Source organism: Ictidomys tridecemlineatus, chromosome 13, assembly GCF_052094955.1.
Source record: "Ictidomys tridecemlineatus isolate mIctTri1 chromosome 13, mIctTri1.hap1, whole genome shotgun sequence".
NCBI lineage: Eukaryota > Metazoa > Chordata > Mammalia > Rodentia > Sciuridae > Ictidomys > Ictidomys tridecemlineatus.
The window spans coordinates 27178784-27198384 of NC_135489.1; the positions used below are offsets into that span (position 1 = coordinate 27178784).

General features: G+C 45.8%; 1 protein-coding gene across 3 annotated transcripts in view; it reads right to left on the reverse strand.

Annotated features, from left to right (window-relative positions):
* The window catches only part of Slc14a2 (solute carrier family 14 member 2), a 420044-nt gene that overhangs the window by 76348 nt on the left and 324095 nt on the right, over positions 1-19601 (reverse strand). The window lies entirely within an intron of this gene.

Consider the following 19601-nt stretch of genomic DNA (forward strand, 5'->3'; position numbering starts at 1 on the left):
GTGGACAGTTCAATGGAAAGTTAGTCTGAAACGACAGTATATCATATTTCATGAATTTAATAGGGTTTTCATGATTTTACAAAGTGCCTCCACCAGACACTCGTAGCTGGAGGCGGCTCAGCGGGAGGTTGAGGCCCTGCATCTGGGTTTTTCAACTCTTGCCAAAATCCATTGAATTTGATCCGGAATGACTATGAATCTTTGGAATGTACAGTCCCTTTTCTCTTGCCTTATCCAAATAAAAAAAAAGAAGGGGGGGGGAGGGCGGTGTGGGGAAATGTCCTATGAGAATTCCATATGGAAACACTAAACGTGCATTATAAAGGATTTCCTATAAACAAAATCAGAGTCCAGGCTGTTGGACCGTCACCATGTCAAAAAACAAAGGGCCCTTGTGTGCGAGTTTGTGTGCACTTTTAAAACACACACACACGTAGATTCATTTGGGGTGCTCTTGCAGCCCCCCTCCTTCCTCTCTCTCACTCTTTCCCTTTCCATCTCAGCCACCCCCAAAACTAGCCCCAAACTCCTAACAAGAACAAACTTTAATCGTTCTGCGCAGTAAATCCCCTACAAATAAATATCCAGAGCGACTTCAAAAGCGCTTAATTGGAAGCACATGGGAAGAGTCCGCAGCCTCTGGCTGAGGCTGCAGAGTTGTAATTTAATGTTATGATCTGCCATAAATACGCGCCATAATGAGCGAGCGGAGTTTGGGTTTCCCTTCGGTGTATCAGAAAACTGCAGGTTTGAGTTTCTTCACATTTCTTTTTTCTCCTCTGCTCTGCTTTCGTTCAGTCATCAAACTCCACGGTGAACATCCCCCACCCCAACCCCAAACAACAAAGGAGGACCACGACCTAAATCAACCTTCCTCTCCCTCTCACCCCTTCCCCGCAACTCCCTTGCTCCAAACGGTGCGTGACTGGTCCTGTCTTACCCTTTGCTGTAAAAGAATTATGGTTTAGGGTTTATAGGGTTTTTAAAAAATGTATTCAATCACCAGGATGGGAGAAATGAGGCTAAGCCACCTCGGGCCCTCTGATGGTTTGATCGTAGAATTATAGTTGGAGTGAATTGGCTGGGGCTGTGAGAGGCCACAGAGTCCATTCCCCTGCCTCCAATGCTGCTTTATCCAAGGCTCTGAGGTTCGTGGGTGCCCTCAGAGATCCCCAGAGGGGTGGGCACTTCAGTAACACCCTCTGGCAACTGAACTCCACCTCTAAGCTCACAAGGAAAGAAGTCTTCCATAGGCCCAAGGGAAGTCATGTGATATAAGACCGGTTCTCCTCCTTCCATCCCTGCGAGTGGGAGACATTTAGTCACCATCATTTGGAATGACCTCACTGGAGAGAAAGCCTCTCGTAAAGTGGGTGGGAGAAGCCCTTTCTGGGTTCAAGGGGAAAGAACCCGACTCCCTGTGTACAGCATCGCCAAGTTTCAGGTTTAGAGGGGAACTCAGAGGCCACCCATCCAACTATTCCAGAAGAACCAGCGTCCTCAGCAGTGTCCCTGACTGGCCGCCTTCCAGCCCTGGCCCAGGTCTTGAGGAATCAAGAGCTCTTCCTGTCCCCCACCAGTTCCCACTACTTTAAGAGACCTTCAAGAGTTGAGAGCTGCCCCTTCTATTGAGTCTAGATCCTCATTCTTGTTCCTTGCTTTTTCTGACCTCCATTCTGTTCTCTAGAGATACAGAGAGGAATCTAAATCCCTCTTTTCATGACAGTCTTTCCATGATTTGATTCATCTCCACTTAGCCCTTTTCAAGGATTAAGGAAGGACCCACTTAGCATTTAAATCCTTCCCCTTCCCCTTCTGTCCAATATACCATCTAGACCACTCGGCAGAACATGGGCTTTGCATGTTCTACCTGTGAAGTGGGGACATTTATGCCATTTGTCCCTGCCTTCTAGAATGGCTCTGGGGATTGCACTGGGAAGAAGAGTTTCCCTCTTCCTCTGCACTTTCTCTTTGGCAGGCACACGGTACCGGCATGGTGGTCAGTAGGGACTTCCTCTCTTAGCTTCTCTACCTTCATCTGCCTTTCCTGGGCCAGTCACTTCATCTCCCTCAGAGGCTGGTTCCTTTATCTGGGAAATCAGAGAACTGTATCAAAATGACTTCCAAGGTCCCTTCTAGTTCAGCACATCACAAGGGAGTTGCTGATGCCAACAAGAGCCAAGGCCATGGTTGAGGACCTCCATGTCTCAGATCCTGGTACCCTCAGCCCTTCTATCCACTGGGGATGACAGTGAACTTGACTGAAGGAGGAGAAAGCATGGCTTTTGCTTCCTAGGAACCTACATTCACGTTCATGAGTTAAGAACTAGAGGGAAGAATCAGAGGCACAGGAGAAAGATTTTATAACTGTATGTCCCAAAGGGTACCCGGGATGTGGTCCTGGACCCCAGGGTTGGCACACTGATAAAAGCAACTAACTGTGTACTACATTGTAAGCCATGGGTTTTCAGTGACAGTTAAAGTACTGAGCTTAGGAGTGCACGATTAAAAAATTAAAGCAGATTTTTTTGTTTCACATAACAATGTCACTCTCACTCAGGCACATTCTATTATATGTTTTTAACTGGTAGAGAAAGGTGCAAAGTTATAGTTATATTAACCTCCCTTGCTCTCATGACCCAAGGCTCCTCCTCCAATCCCTGCCTGTGCCCAGGAGCAGGTGGTCTATGGAGAGTCATTGGCTTGCAGGCAGCGGTGACCCAAGACTGCAAACCACTTACCAACTGGACGGAGACTGAGGGTTAGAGGAAGGAGACTTGTGTACTCTGATAGAAGAGCTGAGACTCAAAAGGTAGAAAAGCTTCCTACATTGCAGTGTGGGAGGAGCAAGCAGCCACAGTCTGGTCCAGGCCACCATTGTGCGTCACTGGCACAATTGCAACAGTCTGCCATTTTGCCTCCACTCTTGTTCCCTACAGAATATTCTCCATCAGCCGCCAAAAAGATCCTTTGAAAAGATTAATCAGATCATGTTGCTCCCCTGCTTTGGGCCCTTTGGTCACTTTCCAGAACACTGGGAATAAAGTCTCCATCAGTGACAAAGCCTTCAAGGTTTATAAGAAGTAGCTTCTAGAGGTCTCTCCCACCTCCTCTTCTTTCATGCTCTAGTCCTGAGCCAGTGTTCCTTGTTCAAGACAGGGATGCTCCTGCCTCAGGGCCTTGGCACTGGTATTTCCTAGATATGTGTTTTATTCTCTAACTTGCACTGAGTTCTCCTCAATAGTAGTACCCCGAATCCACTTCACTTTTCTTCATAGGATTTATCACCAGTTGACAGTGTATTATATATTCATTAGCATGTTTGTTTATTGCCAGTCTCTGCATGGGAGGACAGAGACCTTTGCCTTGTCGGCCTGCATATTTACAGCACGTTCAATAACACACTGTGACGGCCTCACAGGGAAAACCTCAAACCTGCTCTAAATGTGAGATAGGGAAAAGCTTTCACATGCTCAGGAAAAGGCAGCTCAGGGGCTCACACTTGCATGGAGCAACACTTTCAGGGGACCAACAGAGCATCTCCCAAGAATGGCTCATGCAGAAGCTAAGGGAGGCAGGCGACAGAGGCTTGGGGCAAATCTGGAGTGAGGAGTGGGTGGAAGTGAGGACCAGAGCAGGACTGGGAATGGGGGTGGGATCATCTGACAGAGGAGGCCACCCTGGGAGTCTTGCTTCTGTTCTCTGGGCTCAGAGCTCCAGGGGGACTAAGCTGGGTCAACCTTTCCATGGGAAAAAGGGAATTCCCATTAGCAGGAAAGTTTTTAGAATCTCAGCTCTTAACCTTTGCGGGTTGCATGCTAATCTCCTTTGGTAGGAAGTCGAAATCTTGGAATGTCAGACTCAAAATTGTCTCCATTTATTCCTTCATTTCACCAATATTTACAGAGTGCCTACAATATGCTGTTTTGGGCACTGAAAATACATGAGGTTAAGAAAACCCGTGAAAATTCCTGTCTCTAGAGAGCTTACTAGAGGGGAAAAGTCAATATCAAAATATATAAGTAAATTATATATTTTATATATATAAGATGGAGAAGGGGTTACAATTTTAAATAGGGTAGTCAGGGAATTCCCTCACTGAAAAGTGTCACTTGAGTTAGAAGCAAGGATTAAGAGAACAGCAAGAGAACCGAGTGGCTGACGGAACAGAAGATGGTGTTACAGAGGTAGGTAAGGCAGTAGACTCTGGTAGGTAGGTCAATGGATAGAGGATGGCATGATCTAACCTTTACTGGCCACCTAGATTGGCCCTCTCATTCTAATGATTGGGAAAAGGCCTAGAGACTAAACGACTTGTCCACAGCCTATTTTGGACAGGTTCTCCTATATCCATTATCCACACCTACCACTAAGACCTGCTGCTTTGGATCTCAATATTTCAGGATCTAACATTTCTGCAGAGCATTTTCATGAACATCACTTCGTTCTATTGAATAGTTTCTGAATGCAACTTGCAGCCAGATTTTCAACATCAGATTCCAAAAGCATCCACCAAGCTATAGAGATGAGGGGTTTTCTGACAGTTACACCGAGCTGGAGATGAACCCATAACTTCTGACCTGGCTACTGCTTTGAAGCGGCAGAACTCTTTATCCATGGCAAAAGGGCTCACGTTCTCTACCTCAAGACCCCTGTGTGGCAGTGTGACTCCCTAGCCAATCAGCAGGTGCATTTCTGAGCACTGTGTGTTCACATCCGGCTCCTGAGAGATCAAGCCTTTCTGGGTGTTCCCAGGTGCTCTGGCAGTCATGAGGTGGGAAGTCCTAGAAAGATGGTGGTTTCTCATGGAGAATTTCCATGGGGAACGGAGGAGAAAGTGCAACTGGGCTTTCATTAGCTGCCTTCAATCTCACATGCTGAAAGCTGGAAAGAGTATGTGGTTATTAATGAGTGTGGGCGCATGGCTCGGGATCATGAGAGAGTGAGCAGATGAGAGAGAGGAACGTGAGAACCTGTTATGGTGCCACAGAACTGGCCTCTTCTCAAATTAATGGAGCCTATGGGAGAAGCCTTGTTTCTGCCTGAAGTTGCAAAAATGCAACACTACTCTAAACATTACGGTCATTGATAAACTTCTACAAACAACATCATGGCCATGTTACTCTGCCCCACTGTGGCTCTGGTTTTGTGAGTCTAGACCTGCATTATTTCATTATTTGGTAGCTATTACCACCTGCAGTGAGTTCAAGCTGAGACGGGTTGTAGTGTCAATGCACGAAGGAATTTCAAAGACTTTGTATGAAATTGGGAATGTAAAATATTTCATTAATCATTTAAAAATATCTTTAATCTCTATTGGTCTAAATATTTTAACTGCTTTTATGACTTTTGAGATTATAGAAAATTTAGATCTATGTATGTGACTATATTCCATGGTGTGCTAGGGCTGTCTTATACAGGTCTGTGATGATCATTCGTATGCCCTTCTTCCCAAATTTTGTGTTTAGTGTGTTGAATGAAATCAACCATCATGGGAGTTGTTACACCATGAAGTTTGGAAAATGCCACCAATTAGGGCCTGCTTTTTTTTTTTTTCTTTTCTTCTTTCGTTTTTTCCTCTTTTAGAGGTAGCTTACCAGCATACTATGCTCCACATTGTATTTCTCATCTATTCTGGATATTTTGTTTCCCAATATTAATCTTCTGGCTATGCAACTTGGGTATGGCACCTCTGTATACATTCCTCTGTATCTTTCTCCTACTGACTATATTTATTTATTTATTCGGCCACAATCACTGCATAAATAATATGTATAAGGTAATATTTAGACTATAAGAATTTAGGATAAATAAGTCACAATCCTGCTCTTGGTGCATTCAAGAGCTAGTGAGCTTGCCATTATAACAGAACAGAAATTAAGGCCATCGGTAGCAGTGCGATGGTGGAATGCAATGACCAGGACAGCCCCAGGTGTTTGGGTAAATGTGAAAAGCAGGGGTAGGAAAGGCTTCAGAGAGGAAGGGCTGTGTGAGTTGGGTCTTTCAGGAATAATAGGAGTTTGTCAGGAGAGAAGCTGGGAAGATTTTTTTCAGGTGGGAAGGGGTTGATAAGTAGCTTGGGGGTTGCCATAGCAACCATAGCATGAGAGGTAGGAAAGGGGAGTGATGTTTGATCAGACTGAAAGAGGATCTGGAACACAAGGAATGTTCTCTACAATATGCTAAAAAGTCACATGACCCATGTATTTCCTCTTTGTCTTCCTGCTCCCTTCCCTGAAGTCTCTTTCAATAAAGGAGAACTGGAATGCAGAGTACCTAACTTGAAACTTCAAAGCCTCATGACCCAAGGGCAGGAGTTTCTCCTAGGAAAGGAGGTTTTAATGTTGGACTTTGGTGGGGGTTGAGGTCAAACTGGGCATGGGCTGCTCTCTGCTGATGAGGAGAGAGATAGATACAGAAAGTCCATGGGTGGGGTTGGGTGTGGGGGGGTCCATTTTGCAGTTGGAGTGTTAAATGGCCCTTGGGAATTTCCTTAGGTGGCTCTTTGGAGAAGCCACATGAAGGTGAAATAAGATCTCTGCCCATATACACCAAAGTCAGGGTGAGAAGTGGAAGGGGAGGGTTAGGAGGAGCAAGTCACAGATTGTGACACAGGAAAGAGGGGGGATGAGCACATGGTCAGTGTTTGCGGTGTGGCCTGGGGACATCATTCCCTCTCTGACCTCAGTTTCTTCTAGAGTGATTATATGGACTAAATTCTATGTGTTTTGATATTTATTACATTGTTGATGATTTTATGTTCTTTCTTAAGTTCTAAGCATGTAACTGAAATATTTTTTATTTCTTACAAAATGAACTCTAAAATTTTTTTTTATAGAGATGTCAATATTTACAAATGGTTAGTAGCTTATAACAGGAAAAGAAAATAAGAGTGATCTCACCTCAGCAGTTTATACCTGTGCTCTGATATGGCTGATAACGTTAAGACCCGAAATGCAGAATTTCTAACCCAGGGGCAAAGGGGCCTCATGCTTCCCAGCATCCCTACCGAGGGTCATTTCCCATCTGTTCTATCAGGAGCTGTTTCATCTTCTTCTGTGATCTGGCACTGTACCCTGAGATGCTAGAGGGGGAGGCTCCGCTCCCTGGGCTAGGTGTCCCTGGGGAGGATTTGCTGGCTCCTGGTGTCTGGTGTCTTCTTGCTGCTATGAAAATCCACTGTCAAGAGCAAAGATATTCAGAAAGGGAGGGGGCCTGGCACCACCTTTTTGATATCTCATTCCCCAGGCCACTCTGCCACCTCTGTGAGAAAATTCCTCTAAAGGACAGTTTTGTCTTGTTCGTTCTTCTCTGCCTTTCAGCCACCTGTGGCTTCTTGGGACAACAAAGGCATACCTTTGCCCCTGGTGGCCTTCTATCTCTCCTTCAGCTAACACCCTCTTCTTCCTTGCCTGGTGATTTAATCACCCATTCCCACCCCAGGTGCAGAGACACTGCCAGTTTCCCTTCTGCCGCTTCAATTCCTTCTAGACATCTGTCAATTCTCTCCTTTTTGTGAAATGTCCTTTTAACTCTGCCCTACAGGTGCCCTGTGTGCCCCAAAATGCCTGCAGTGGGTGCCCTCAGGGCTCCTCCTGCCTCTATCTGGTTTTCCAAAACAGTTGTAAGACCAGGAGAACAGAGACCCTGTGTGTGAAGGAGCAGGGTGACCTGACTGCCTTGCCACGAATGGGCTGCGTGACAATGAACATGCGATTTCACCTCTTCGGCAACCTCAAATGGTTTGTCTATAAGATGGGAAAGCAATTGCTAATCCTCCTTCACAGAGATTTATTTTTATTTTTAGTTTTTACTTTTTAGTTGTAGATGGACACAATATCTTTATTTTTATTTGTTTACTTTTATGTGGTGCTGGGGACCGAACCCAGGGCCTCACGCATTCGAGGCAAGCACTCTACCACTGAGCTACAACCCCATCCCCACAGAGATTTTTTGAGGATTGAAATGCACAGCAGATAATGAGAATTGAAAGTCCTCATAAACAACCCAGGAGTCAATGGAGCCGAGGTGCCTCTGATGGGTCTTGCACTCTGTACCCTTCAGTGAGCACTTGCTGATGGAGAAAGTGTCACAGTTGCTCCAGCAATGATCCTCTCAAGCGCTTGCCCTAACAAGCCCAGTAGCAGGAAATACTGGACATGGGTCTATTTGAAACTGAGCATATTTAGGTTTAAAAAAAAAAGAAAAAAAAAAAGGAAAAAGACAGAAAGAAAGTCATGGGTGGGGGCAGACGTGGTGATAGCTGATTTCCAATGCTTTAGGGGCTGTCAGGTGGCAAAATCGTTGACTTGCTCCTCCTTGAGCTGGAGGGCAGAGGAGACAGGTATCTTAGGTAGGAAAGCAATTTCTTGGAAGTAGAACTGGTCCTGTGAGACCTGGGTTGTGGGTGCACAGACTCTTAGAGGCTCTGGGAAGAGGCTGAAGGCAGGAGGGCTGATTCAACAGGCTGGGAGCAAGGTGGCGGGTGGAGAAATGAGAGAGCTGCTTCTTTTATTTTCTAGAGGCTCTGGCCTCCCTGCCTCTCCGCCAAGATAGAGGAAGATGGCGTCTCCTCCCAAGGCCTCTGCTCCTTCCAGCTGCCCTGCAGAGCAGCAGCAGGCCTCCTGCCTCCTCCCCAGCTCCACTTTGCCCGGCTACCCCTCTCTTCACCTTCAGTCCTCCCCTGCAGCAGTTTTCTACTGGGCTGGAAATGTAATGGCTTCTCCCATCCTTGAAGTTGATCCCTGGCTCACTGTCCCCCTTCAGTGCAGGCTTAATGCCCTCTCCCCTCTACCACCGGGGTTTAAAGGAGGCCTCTGTTCTCTGCCTCTGTTTCCTGAGTCCCCAACCCTGCACACTCAGACATCTGAGTCTCTGTGGTCCCCAACAGTTCTCTGTCCCCATGGCCTGGCCACTTGCCTGTTTTCCACTCAGCCCCACCTGCTGTGGACTTCTTCATTGTGAGGAGACACATTGCGTCTCACAGTGAAGAGACAGCCCCATGGCATCCGGGGCTCAGCCTTTTCTGACAGTCTCAGTTTGAGTCTCGGCATTGCCCTTTGCCAAGCTTTGTGACCTTGAGCCTGGACATAACCTTCACGTACCTCAGTTTTCTCATCTGTACAATGTGGAGTTGTCAGAAATGGGGTCACAGAGAAGGTGGGCCCTGAGGCAGGACATGATTTGAGTGGGTAAAGGGAAGGGGAAGAGCCTTCCAAGGTGGGAGACTGTCAGGCCCAGGGGAGAAAAGGAGGGTGATTTTTTTGTTTTGTTTTGAGGGACAGATCAGGAGGCTAGAGAGACTTCCGGCCTTGGGATGGAGTGAGTTAGCTATGAAAGTGGATGTGAGCTGCTTCCACATCCTTTAAGGTCAACCTCCTTCCCCGGAGACTCTGCAAAGACTAGTTCTCCATTTCTAGGAGAAGGCTGTGTACTTCATTAAATACTTCATGACTTTTTTCCTCCACCAGAGCTTATACGCTTGGAGAGTAGAGCCATTTTCCTCCTTACTTTGTATTATCCAAGGCATTGGACATCTACTGGAAGATCCACTGACTGTGAACTTTACTGTGGACACATTCACTATAACTCACACCAGTGGGTCCCCCCGTTTTCTCACACTTGACTTCTGCTATTTTAAGAGAGTGCAGAAGTTAATTCTGACCACCTTGCCCAGCATCTTGGTCTGAGAAATGAGGCGGTGTTAACAAATGGGCAACTGGATTTAGGAGTTTTTGAATCTAAGGTTTTGGGGTTGTAAGGGATGGGGAGAGGGGTCTATTAATCATTAATGACATTTTGGGGAGACTCTATTGTGGAAGAAATGCTGGTTTTAGCACATGTTCACAAATTATTTGGCATTCCTTGTCTTGGCAGGACAAGTTCCCTTTCTCTTGATCATGGACTGGCCTTAGTGACTTACTGATTACACCTAGAAAGGAACAGAAGTGATCCTGGGTGATTTTGAATCTCATAGAAAACACCATAGCTTCTGACTGGCTCTCTCTGTAGCTTTGGAAGCCAGAGCTACTTATTTTTTGTATTTTGATGCTTCAGCATCTCAGGCCTTGTTGACCCAGGAGGAACTGTCCCTCGAAGGGTTAGCTAATTCTCAGATGTAGTAAACAACACTCCTGGGTGTGTACCTTTCATATACAAACCAACCAATCCAGGGCCTACACCCCTAGCCACCATTATGGATCTCTCCTGCTCCTGGCCACTCTAGTCACCTGACTATATCACTCTAGGGCCATGAACTCTAAGGTCAACTAAGGACAGCCCCTATGTTTCAGAGTCCATTGAAATTATTCACAATAGCTAATTCTAAGCTGGCACACCTTTCCTTGCCTGTACCTACCACCTAAATGCAATAAAGGCCCTTACCCACATTCTAAGCCAGGCTGCACCCTCACCCTCAGTCCTTACCCACTGTTGCTGGTGCTTCCCCACTTAACCTCCCACTGCATGGTGTGCCCCTTCCAAGCCATCTTTTCAATAGCAATTGTCTCCTGATCCACTGGAGAGATCAATGGCGAGCCATCCATGTGTGAAGTCTACCATATTGGAGGGATCACATAGAGAGACTACAAAGAGAGGGAGGAGAGATGCACAAGGAGACCCAGTCATCCCAGCTATCTCAGCCCAGCTGCCATGTATGTGAGGGAATCTTCAGAAAGACCCCTGCTCTGACCACTGTCTGGCTGTAGATGCAAGAAGACCTTAAGCCAGAACTGCCAATCAACCTCGAGAACCCTGAGAGAGAACTGTAATAAAGACCCGTTGTTATTTTTTTAACTCTAAGTTTGGAGAGCTTGTTATAGAGCCATAGATATCTGAAACAGGAGAGATGGTCAAAGTTATAGTTCTGTTGATTTTATTTCTATTCTTTTGACTGCCAAGTCACTGTTTATGCCTAAAATCTGAAATCCCTCCAATTCTTGCAAGATGCTGTAGACTGCCCCAACCCTGCCACCGAGGGTACCAGCAATATCCCTTTTGTATCGCTTGGTACAGTGCCTAAAAGAAAACATCTAAAACTATTTAGAAATATTTCTAAGGGCACCAAGATGAAATTTAGAGCTCAGCAGGGCCAATCAGAAAAAAAAAAGTGTGTGTGTGTGGGGGAAATAAAAAAATAAAAAAAGAAAACAAGACAAACTAGGCTTTCAAAGAAAATTGAGGATCTGGAGAGCCTTCAACTCTTTTGATTTATATTTAAACATTTCTTGAGATTGAAGTCTTGATTAGCCCAGTCCTCTCAAGTTCTGCCTCAGCCCTGATTTATGGGGAGGCCAGGCCAGAGCAAAATGAAAGCAAAATGAGGTGTTCTTTAGAATTACCTCGGCACACTTGAAGGAGGGCACAAGAGCTCACGTGGAGATTAAAAAGGAAGCCATGAGATGAGCTTGTGGAGCCCTGGATCTGAGGGCGCAGGGAGGCAGCCCTGAAGGATGGCTGCGGGTGGAGCCCCGGCAGGAGGCTGTGTTTGGCTGGTTTCCCCATCGGCTGAACCCTTCATCAAAGTGTGGATCTGAGAGCCTGGCGGCCTTTTGATTTAGTGACTCTCTAGTTAGGAGGGAGAAACTTCTAATATGGAGAGCGTGGCAAGGGCGCAAAGGGAGGGACCGGCTGCCATGGGGTTGTGGTAGCAGAATACAGGTTCTACTGAGGCAGTAGAGTTCAGATCAGGGGTTCACTCACCCTGAGTCTCAGGGTAGGGGAAGCCCCTGAAGCCCCTGATTCAGTTCCTGTCCTGCTTCTCCTCCCACCATGCCTTCCCAAGGGCAAGATGCTCATGGGGCTAAGGAGAAGGGTTCACTTGGAGCCTGTGGTCTTCTCAAACCCAACTAGGGCCCCTGAGATTTGTAATTCCCCAAACAAATGGCTCAGGACCACTTTGATGGCTTGCGTGGGTCTTCCTCCTAAGTCCTCCTTCTTAGGGTAGATCACGCTGATGCTGTGCATATCCCAAGACTTGAAGGATGGTCACGTGCTGGCGATTTTATAGGAGGCAATGGAGGAACTTGGACACGCGCATGTGCAAAGGCTCTTAAAAAAAAGTGGAATGGAGTCAAGGATGAAAAGAGAGAGAAGCGTAGGCCAGAGCCTTCCAGCTTTGCTCCAGAAAACAGGGTTTTGAGAATCTGAAATTCAAACTTGGATTCCCAGGTTCATGCAAAAGTATATTTATCAATGAAGGAGAAGGCAGCATATTGTATCTGACATTTGTCGTCTTGATTTATAACCCTTCCCTGTCCAGCCAGATGGCATATGGAAGCCTCCATATGTACTCGTGTCCTGGACCTGAAAATGCTAGGAAAGGGTCTCTGCAAAGGGCAGAGGCAGAAGGTGACATTGGTCTCTGTGTCATCTGCATCAATCCCAGTCTTTCTCTGGCCTTTCCCCTTGGGATGGTATTTTACCTCTCAGACCTCCTCAGCCCAAGAGTCAAGAATGTTCTCTTACAATAAGAACCCTGAAGACCTAGGGGACATTCTGGACCCAATCTACTGTCCTTAATCTCCCTTCCTCCACTATCTCCCTCTATGAACTTTCTATATGGCAGTGCCAGCCCCTTCCCTATTCCTGGCTCCTCTCTTTTCCACTTTCCTCCACCAGACACATGTGACCATGAGTGCATACACATGCACACACGCATGCACACATGTTCATGTGGGTGAACAGTTTCCTTCCTCTCAAATTACTCACAACATTTATTCTGTCTTGAATATCATTCCCTCATCCAAGTCACACTTTTTTTTTTTCAGTCCTGGGAATTGAACCCCAGGCCTTGCACATGCTAATCAAGTGCTCTACCAACAAGGTACATTCACACACTAAATCCTACCCAATTAAAAAGATGTACTTCAAGTTCAACATCTTAGATATACTTCATTAATTTATTTCCTGCCTAACCATATATCAGGCCCTAGGTTTTAGCCATGGAGACATATTTTCCCCTATTTCAACGCACCCTGACTTTTATTGTTCCAATTTTGAGTTTGTATAGCATCAACACTTCCAGAGTTTAACAAATTTTCTATACTATTCTCCAATTTTTCCCAGTTGTACATTTTGTCTCGGAGTCTGTATTTCTGCAGATGCATTTCTGGTGAGCGCGAGCCACTTACTGGGAGATGGCCACTTTCCATCTCCCATTATCGTCCAGCAGAATTTAGTGGCATAAAGTTGATGTGTAGCAAGAATACATTGATTAAGTGATAGGCAGATTGATGGAGGGATGGATTGATTTGCTGCCAAACCCCCCTCCCATGCAAGGGAATCTTCAGAGAGCATGGGTGGTCTGCCTTTGATTCTTCTTTTGCCACTTTTTTTTTTTATCATTCCACAGGACTATTTCTGATCTATTATGTAGCTCTCATGTCAGAATTTATTTCAATCCCATTGAATCTATTGATATTTTGGCCTGAATTCTTACTAAGAATGATTTTGTTATACTAACTTTAAGATTTTTATTTGTAATTTATAACAAATTACTCTTGTAGACAAGCATTTGCTGAAATAAATATGTTCAGCTATTTATTGGTTCTTATTATTTCCACATGATGTTTGGTTTGCTTTTCTAGCATCTCTCCTAGTGGGTCTGGAATTCCTGTTTCTATCTCTCTTCTTCTAGGAAACAGCTGGTATTAGAGCAATGAGTCTCAAAAGTATGGTCCCTGGCCAGCACCATCAGTGCCCCTGGAAATTTGTTAGAAATGCAATTATTAGAACCCAGCTCAGAGCACCAGTTGAACTAGCCCTCCAGGTGATTCTGACTCATGTTGAAGTTTGAGAACCTTTCAATTAGTTGAAAGAATGTTGAGCTGGCTGTGTAGACCCCGGATTTTGGCTCTGGCCCTATTATTAATAGATCATGGGACTCATTCTAAGTCTAGTTTCCTCACAACCATTTCTCTGTCTCGGTGTCTTTGGGAATAAAAATGGATCATTTTCCTTTTAGTTTTTTTTTTTTTTTTTGACTGGGGACATGGTGACAATAACTGATATTTCACAAAGTTGCCTATAGATCAAACAATTCATTGTATGCAGGCTCAGAGCATTTTGTTTTAACCTCCCATAATCAAAGGAGCCCAGCCTCTCATTATTTTTCATTGGATTGTATTATTGAGGCATCTTGGTTTGACCATACATAGGTGTTATGACCCAGGGGGCAAAGCACACATATTTGTCCATACAGTATATTTGAAGTGACTGAATAAATCTTCCATGCGATGGACAATAAACTCAGTAAAAGAAACAGTTTCTGAGAACTGGAGAGGTCACATATTTGGTGTTGCACAAACAAAGAAGGGTTTTGAGTTGGGACTTCAAGCTGGCTATGGAGAAATGACATGTCAGCCTTTCCCAATCAGTCTGGGTAGATGAATGGCAGGATTAAACATGCAACCTAAATGGGGGTACAGAGTGGGGACAGGGACAGGGTACAGACCAAGGACCAGAAGTGTGTGTTAGGTAGAGCCAGTGTCAAGGGTCTTGGTAGTGGTAAAAGAATCTGGAAACACTATGAGGGGCACTAGTATGAGAGGTCACTGGTCATGTAGATTTCTCCAGGGCTGGTGAGATATTTACCTGGTGGCATACTGGGGGGCATCTCTTCATGTGCTTTCTGTAAGAAGCAAGACCTGAACCGTGAACCCTATCTTGAGAAGTGCTTGGCTGGCTCAATGGAGCCAGTCTAAATACACAGGTGTTAATTGACTCCTAACAGTTTTAAAGACTAGTCTAAACACAGTTTCAGCCCCCCTGAGGGGAGGAAGCAAGTTCATCATGGCAGTAGTTCTGAGTTAGAATCGCTGGGGAGCTTTAAAAAAAAATCCAAATCTGGATTTCGCCCCAGAGATTTCGATTTAATTGGTCCAGGGGTACATTGCATGGTTATGTTTTAAAAGCTTCCCCAAATGAGATTTTGATGTGCAACCAGGGCTGTGACCCACCACCCCAAGGGTTCAGATGTCATTGTAGATATCAAGCAAGGCTCCACTACCCCAGTGACCTGTACTGTGCTCTGCCCAGTACGGAAATGCTTCTGTAGTGGCAGATGTTGGTTGTCTCTGATTTCTGGTGGCTCTTGAAATAATGGAGCTGATTGCCATGATCTTGGCAGAATGGAGAGTCTGGCAGACATGTGTGATCTTGGCTGCCATCTTACAAAATATGGACCCAGAGGAGAAACATAAGCTATGGGCCCCCGGAGTGGACTAATGGTGGGACTCAGGGTGCAGCCTCTGAGGACTTCTGCATGGTGCCCAGAGACCCTAACTGTAAAAACACTGTCTGATTTCTTAAAATATTACAGCCATCTCATGTTTATTTTTTATGCTCTCTTCTGCAGCCCCAAAGCAGCCACCAACAAATCCTTGGATTTGCCAAAGGATGGCAGGCTTATTTATTGTCAGGGCCTGAGAAAAACTGGGGGCTTCATGGTGTCATGGCTGGAGAGAAGGACCCCAGGAACAGATAGCTTTCCAGAGGCAAGAGCAGGGCTGCCATAAGGAAGCCAGATGGGGAAGAGACCCTCTTGGCTCCATTGTGTTTCAAAGTGCAACCAACCCAATACCCAGCCCACAAAATTTATTAAATAAATGCTTGTCACATGGGCATGTGTCCTGTCTGGTCTCTACTCCTTATGGGTTTGTGTATCCTTGAGCATGTTATTTATTTACCTTGAACTCTCTACTTTCTCCTCTGTAAAGTGGAGAGAATCCGTCTTTGGGAAGTGCTTCAATGCCACAGAAGAGTGTGACACAGCTAATGTGACACACTTGTAGTAAGTATTATATCATTTTCCTAAAGTCTCAAGTTTTAGCTTAAAAATTCATATAGGATATGCATTCATTCATTTGCTCATCACAATTTTACTGAGTGTCTGGTATGTGAATGCCACCTACGGACTTGGGATTCAACCCAGAACAATAAAAAAGACCCTAGTCTCCTTATGTTCAAACAAGTGCCACAGTTCCTCTGTATCTGTTTAACACAGCAAACAAGGAAATGTTATTCATAGCTTTAAGTCCCATAGCACTCTCCCTGCTCTTGCTTCACAATCAAGTTAGGTTTATATTGTGCTCCAGGAGCAGGTGTGTGGGCCAGGCCCTGGCCTGCATCCATGTTCTTGTTGTATTGCCCAGGCCCTAGCTGGAAGAACCCAGAATATGAATCCTGTGGGGATCAACCAGGGTGATGAAAGTCACACTGCTTGAGGACTTCATCTTATTGTACTTTGTAAATGTAAGAGATGGCTAAGATTTTTTAGAATTTTATGCTTCCAAGTTGCTCATCTACTGTGTGCCAGAAAACAGCAGATTTGGTGCCTAGAAGCTGTGCCTTTTCTCAAACGCTCTTACTCTTGAGTCATTCCCAGACCCTAGGATTTGAGCACACATAGCACGGGTGGACCTTGAGCAGGGTGCCTTATGATTTACCATTTGGGTTGACAACCAGATAAACCAAGAAAAGCTTCATTTCAAGGTGAGGGTTTGAGGAGTCTGCAGCCTGGGTCTTCAAGAACATGTGAGATGTCATAGAATTTTAGAGCTAAAGTAGTTAAGTGACATGTTTAAAGTCACACAGCTACTAAGGGATGAGGCTGGGATGAGAACAGAGGGCTGTGCTCTTTCTATTTCCCTTCGCTTAAGGGACACTAACCACATGGACTGGTCCACATCAACGCTCACCAGCTGATCCCCCTCAATGGCACACACTTGCTACAGGATGAAAGATACTTTTTTTCCTGCTTATCTGGAACAAATTGATCCAGTTCCAATTCTTTCTTCATTTTTGACAACTCTACAATTTAGCACAGAAAAAAAAAAGAGAGAAAGAGAGAAAAGTCAAAGAATTTTGCAATCTGAAAGGTCATTGCTGGGCTCTTAGTCAAATTCTCAGAGTAGAAGCAGGTACTACTCTGCTGCTCTGGAGCCTGAGGAGGGAGACTCACTTGAGCCCAGGAACTCCAGACTTCCAGATTAGCCTGGGCCACAGCCAGATCCTAGCCCCCCCACCCCCCGCCCAAGAAAAAGGTCAGAGGTGAGTAGGCAGCAAATAGAAGCTTGAAGACGGTATGTGACAAGCTCAAGGCCACATAGTTGGTCAGAAATAGCTGGGAAGTGTCCCGAGGACGCCTGCCTTCCATCCTTCTGTCACTTGGAGTGGGTTTTTGGTGTGTGTCTGCACTCTTGGCAGATAGATTGTTTAATGAGCCAAATAATTTTACCGTAATGGCATGAGCATTTCATAGTAAATCAGGCCCATTGTCACTACTGCTTACCTAATTACCCACATGTAGTCAGCCAGGGTGAACTTTCTCCTTGAAATCCCTATTTCATAGAATATTGATTTCCTAGATATATGGTTCTGAGATGGTTGTTGCTGGCCAGGAACGAGATAGGAAATCTAGATTAAATACACCCTGAGTTGCTTTTTATAGCACTGGATCCCTAAATCTTGAATTTTATTTTGTGAGGAGGAAGCTCCTAGTGGATTCAAAGGAATGAGAAGAGTAGAATTGGTATATTAATGGATAATGTAGACCAGAGTAAAGGGGTTGGTTCAAGGCTGAGAGATAATTTTTAATTTGACAGGGACGTTTGAGAGCATTTATAGGCTCTTGGTATGGAACCAGTGGAGAAGAAGGATTGGATTTAGACAGGAGGAGGGTGCAGTCTGTATTTTCTCAGACTGGAAGTAAGGGTGAGTGAAGATAGAAATAGAGGGTTGAAACTGTGTGTTGAGGGGCAATGGGATGAAAGGGGTGAGTCTTGCGGGATGTAACTGAGGACTTATGTCCTCCTAACATGTGAAATGTTGGAAGAGCAACTGGGGCTAGAGTTAGCACCTGACATTTAGGGGAAAAATGGGGCAAAATGGGTACTTCTTCTTGTTCCCATCAAGCTTATTTAAACCCTCCTCAGTCTCTTAGGAGTGCCCTCTGAGCATGACATGCCACTTGCAATGAGTTCATCTTCTTTTACTGCATTTAGCATTGCTATCCATCCCACAGCACTCAGCACACTGCTCTCCTTAGCCCCAGGTGACTCCCACCCGCCCAGCGTCCCTCAGGTGGGGTGGACTATGCTGCAGTCAGACCCCCAAGTCTCTGTGGATTCCAACAACCTAGGTTTAGTGCTTGCTCATACTAAATACCCGTCGTGGTCTAGGGGTTGGTGGGTGCTGGCCTCCGCTCTACATTCTCACTCAGGGACTCAGGCTGACAAAGGAACTGCCTTCCTGAATATCGCTGGTCCTCATACCAAAGAGAAAAGGATGCTTCCCCAGGTCTTGCTTTGGCAATTAGATGCTCCAGCTTGTACATGACGTGATGCTTTGCTCACAAACATTGGCCAGAACCACTCCTGTGGCTCTGCCTATCATGATAAACAGGAAATGTAGCCAGACCATGTGCCCTGTGTGGGGAGGCCCAAAGATACTTAGCCAGACACACTGAGGACTACCTTTCCCCTCCAGCCAGACTAGTCTCCTGCTTCTGGGGCAGAAGTGCCACAGGGGCCAACCAGAGAGCCAGTCACAGGTAGTGACGCATTGTGTATGCCCTATTGCTGACCATTACACAGTCCTACAGGCCAGAGGCCACAGGCCACAGAGCTCCTGAGGCAGAGCTGGTGAGGCATGAGGATGTAGTGGACATGAAGACTCTCTTAGCAAGACACAGAAAAGGGGCTGCTCATCAGGATCAGAATATCGCTGCTGCCTGTTTGAGTGTCTAGTTCCCCAGCGTCTCAGCATTGGAAGCCGGGCTCCTCCATGGTGGCTGGATGCGGGGACAAGGATAACTCAACACTTGGCTGATTTGATTGCAGGGAATTGAGTTTAAGAACTTGAGAAAGAATAGTCAGGTGCAGCCGATGGTCCCTCTTCTGACATAGGACCCTGGGGTATGGTCTGTGAGAGACCATGGCTGCCTTTCTTCACATTTTTGTGGTCTTATCCGGAGTTGGGTGTGTTATTCATGGAATTATCCACCCTTGCCTGTGACGCAGGCTTTTCTTTAGGGCCCATCTTGAGGTCACTGACCATTTCGATTTTGAACCCAACAACTCCGCCCCTGGTGGAGGCCCAGGGGCCGGTGGCTTTCTCCAGGCAGGAGTCTAGCGACAGGAATTCTGCCACCCTCACACTCCAGAGTGCCCCACACTCGCCTGGCTAGTCCCTGAACATAGGTCAGCTTTTTTTACAAATAGGGCAAAGATAACCTCAACTCTTCAGAATTTAAGGAGCACTCTGATTCTTTTCGGGTTTTTAAGGCATTCCAGGTATTAAACGGAACAGAGATGCTTCCCTCTGTTCAAGGATAACAGCTGGAAATGAGCCGTTGGTTGGGCTGCCAAGCTAGCTTGCTCTCTATCAGTCAGGGTCCCTTTAAGATGCAAAAACTTGGAGGCAGAGGGGTCAAATACAGGCCAGTGGAAGTTTCCACACCCTGTGTCTGGGCCAGCATCTCTGTCTATCTCTGCTTGGAAAGGGGAGGGGGGGCTGTTCCCACAGATGGGGATTTATGAGTTCAGCCTGAGAGGGAGACATGGCCTGAATTCTCTGCAGGAGCAAGTGGATTGTTCCAGTGG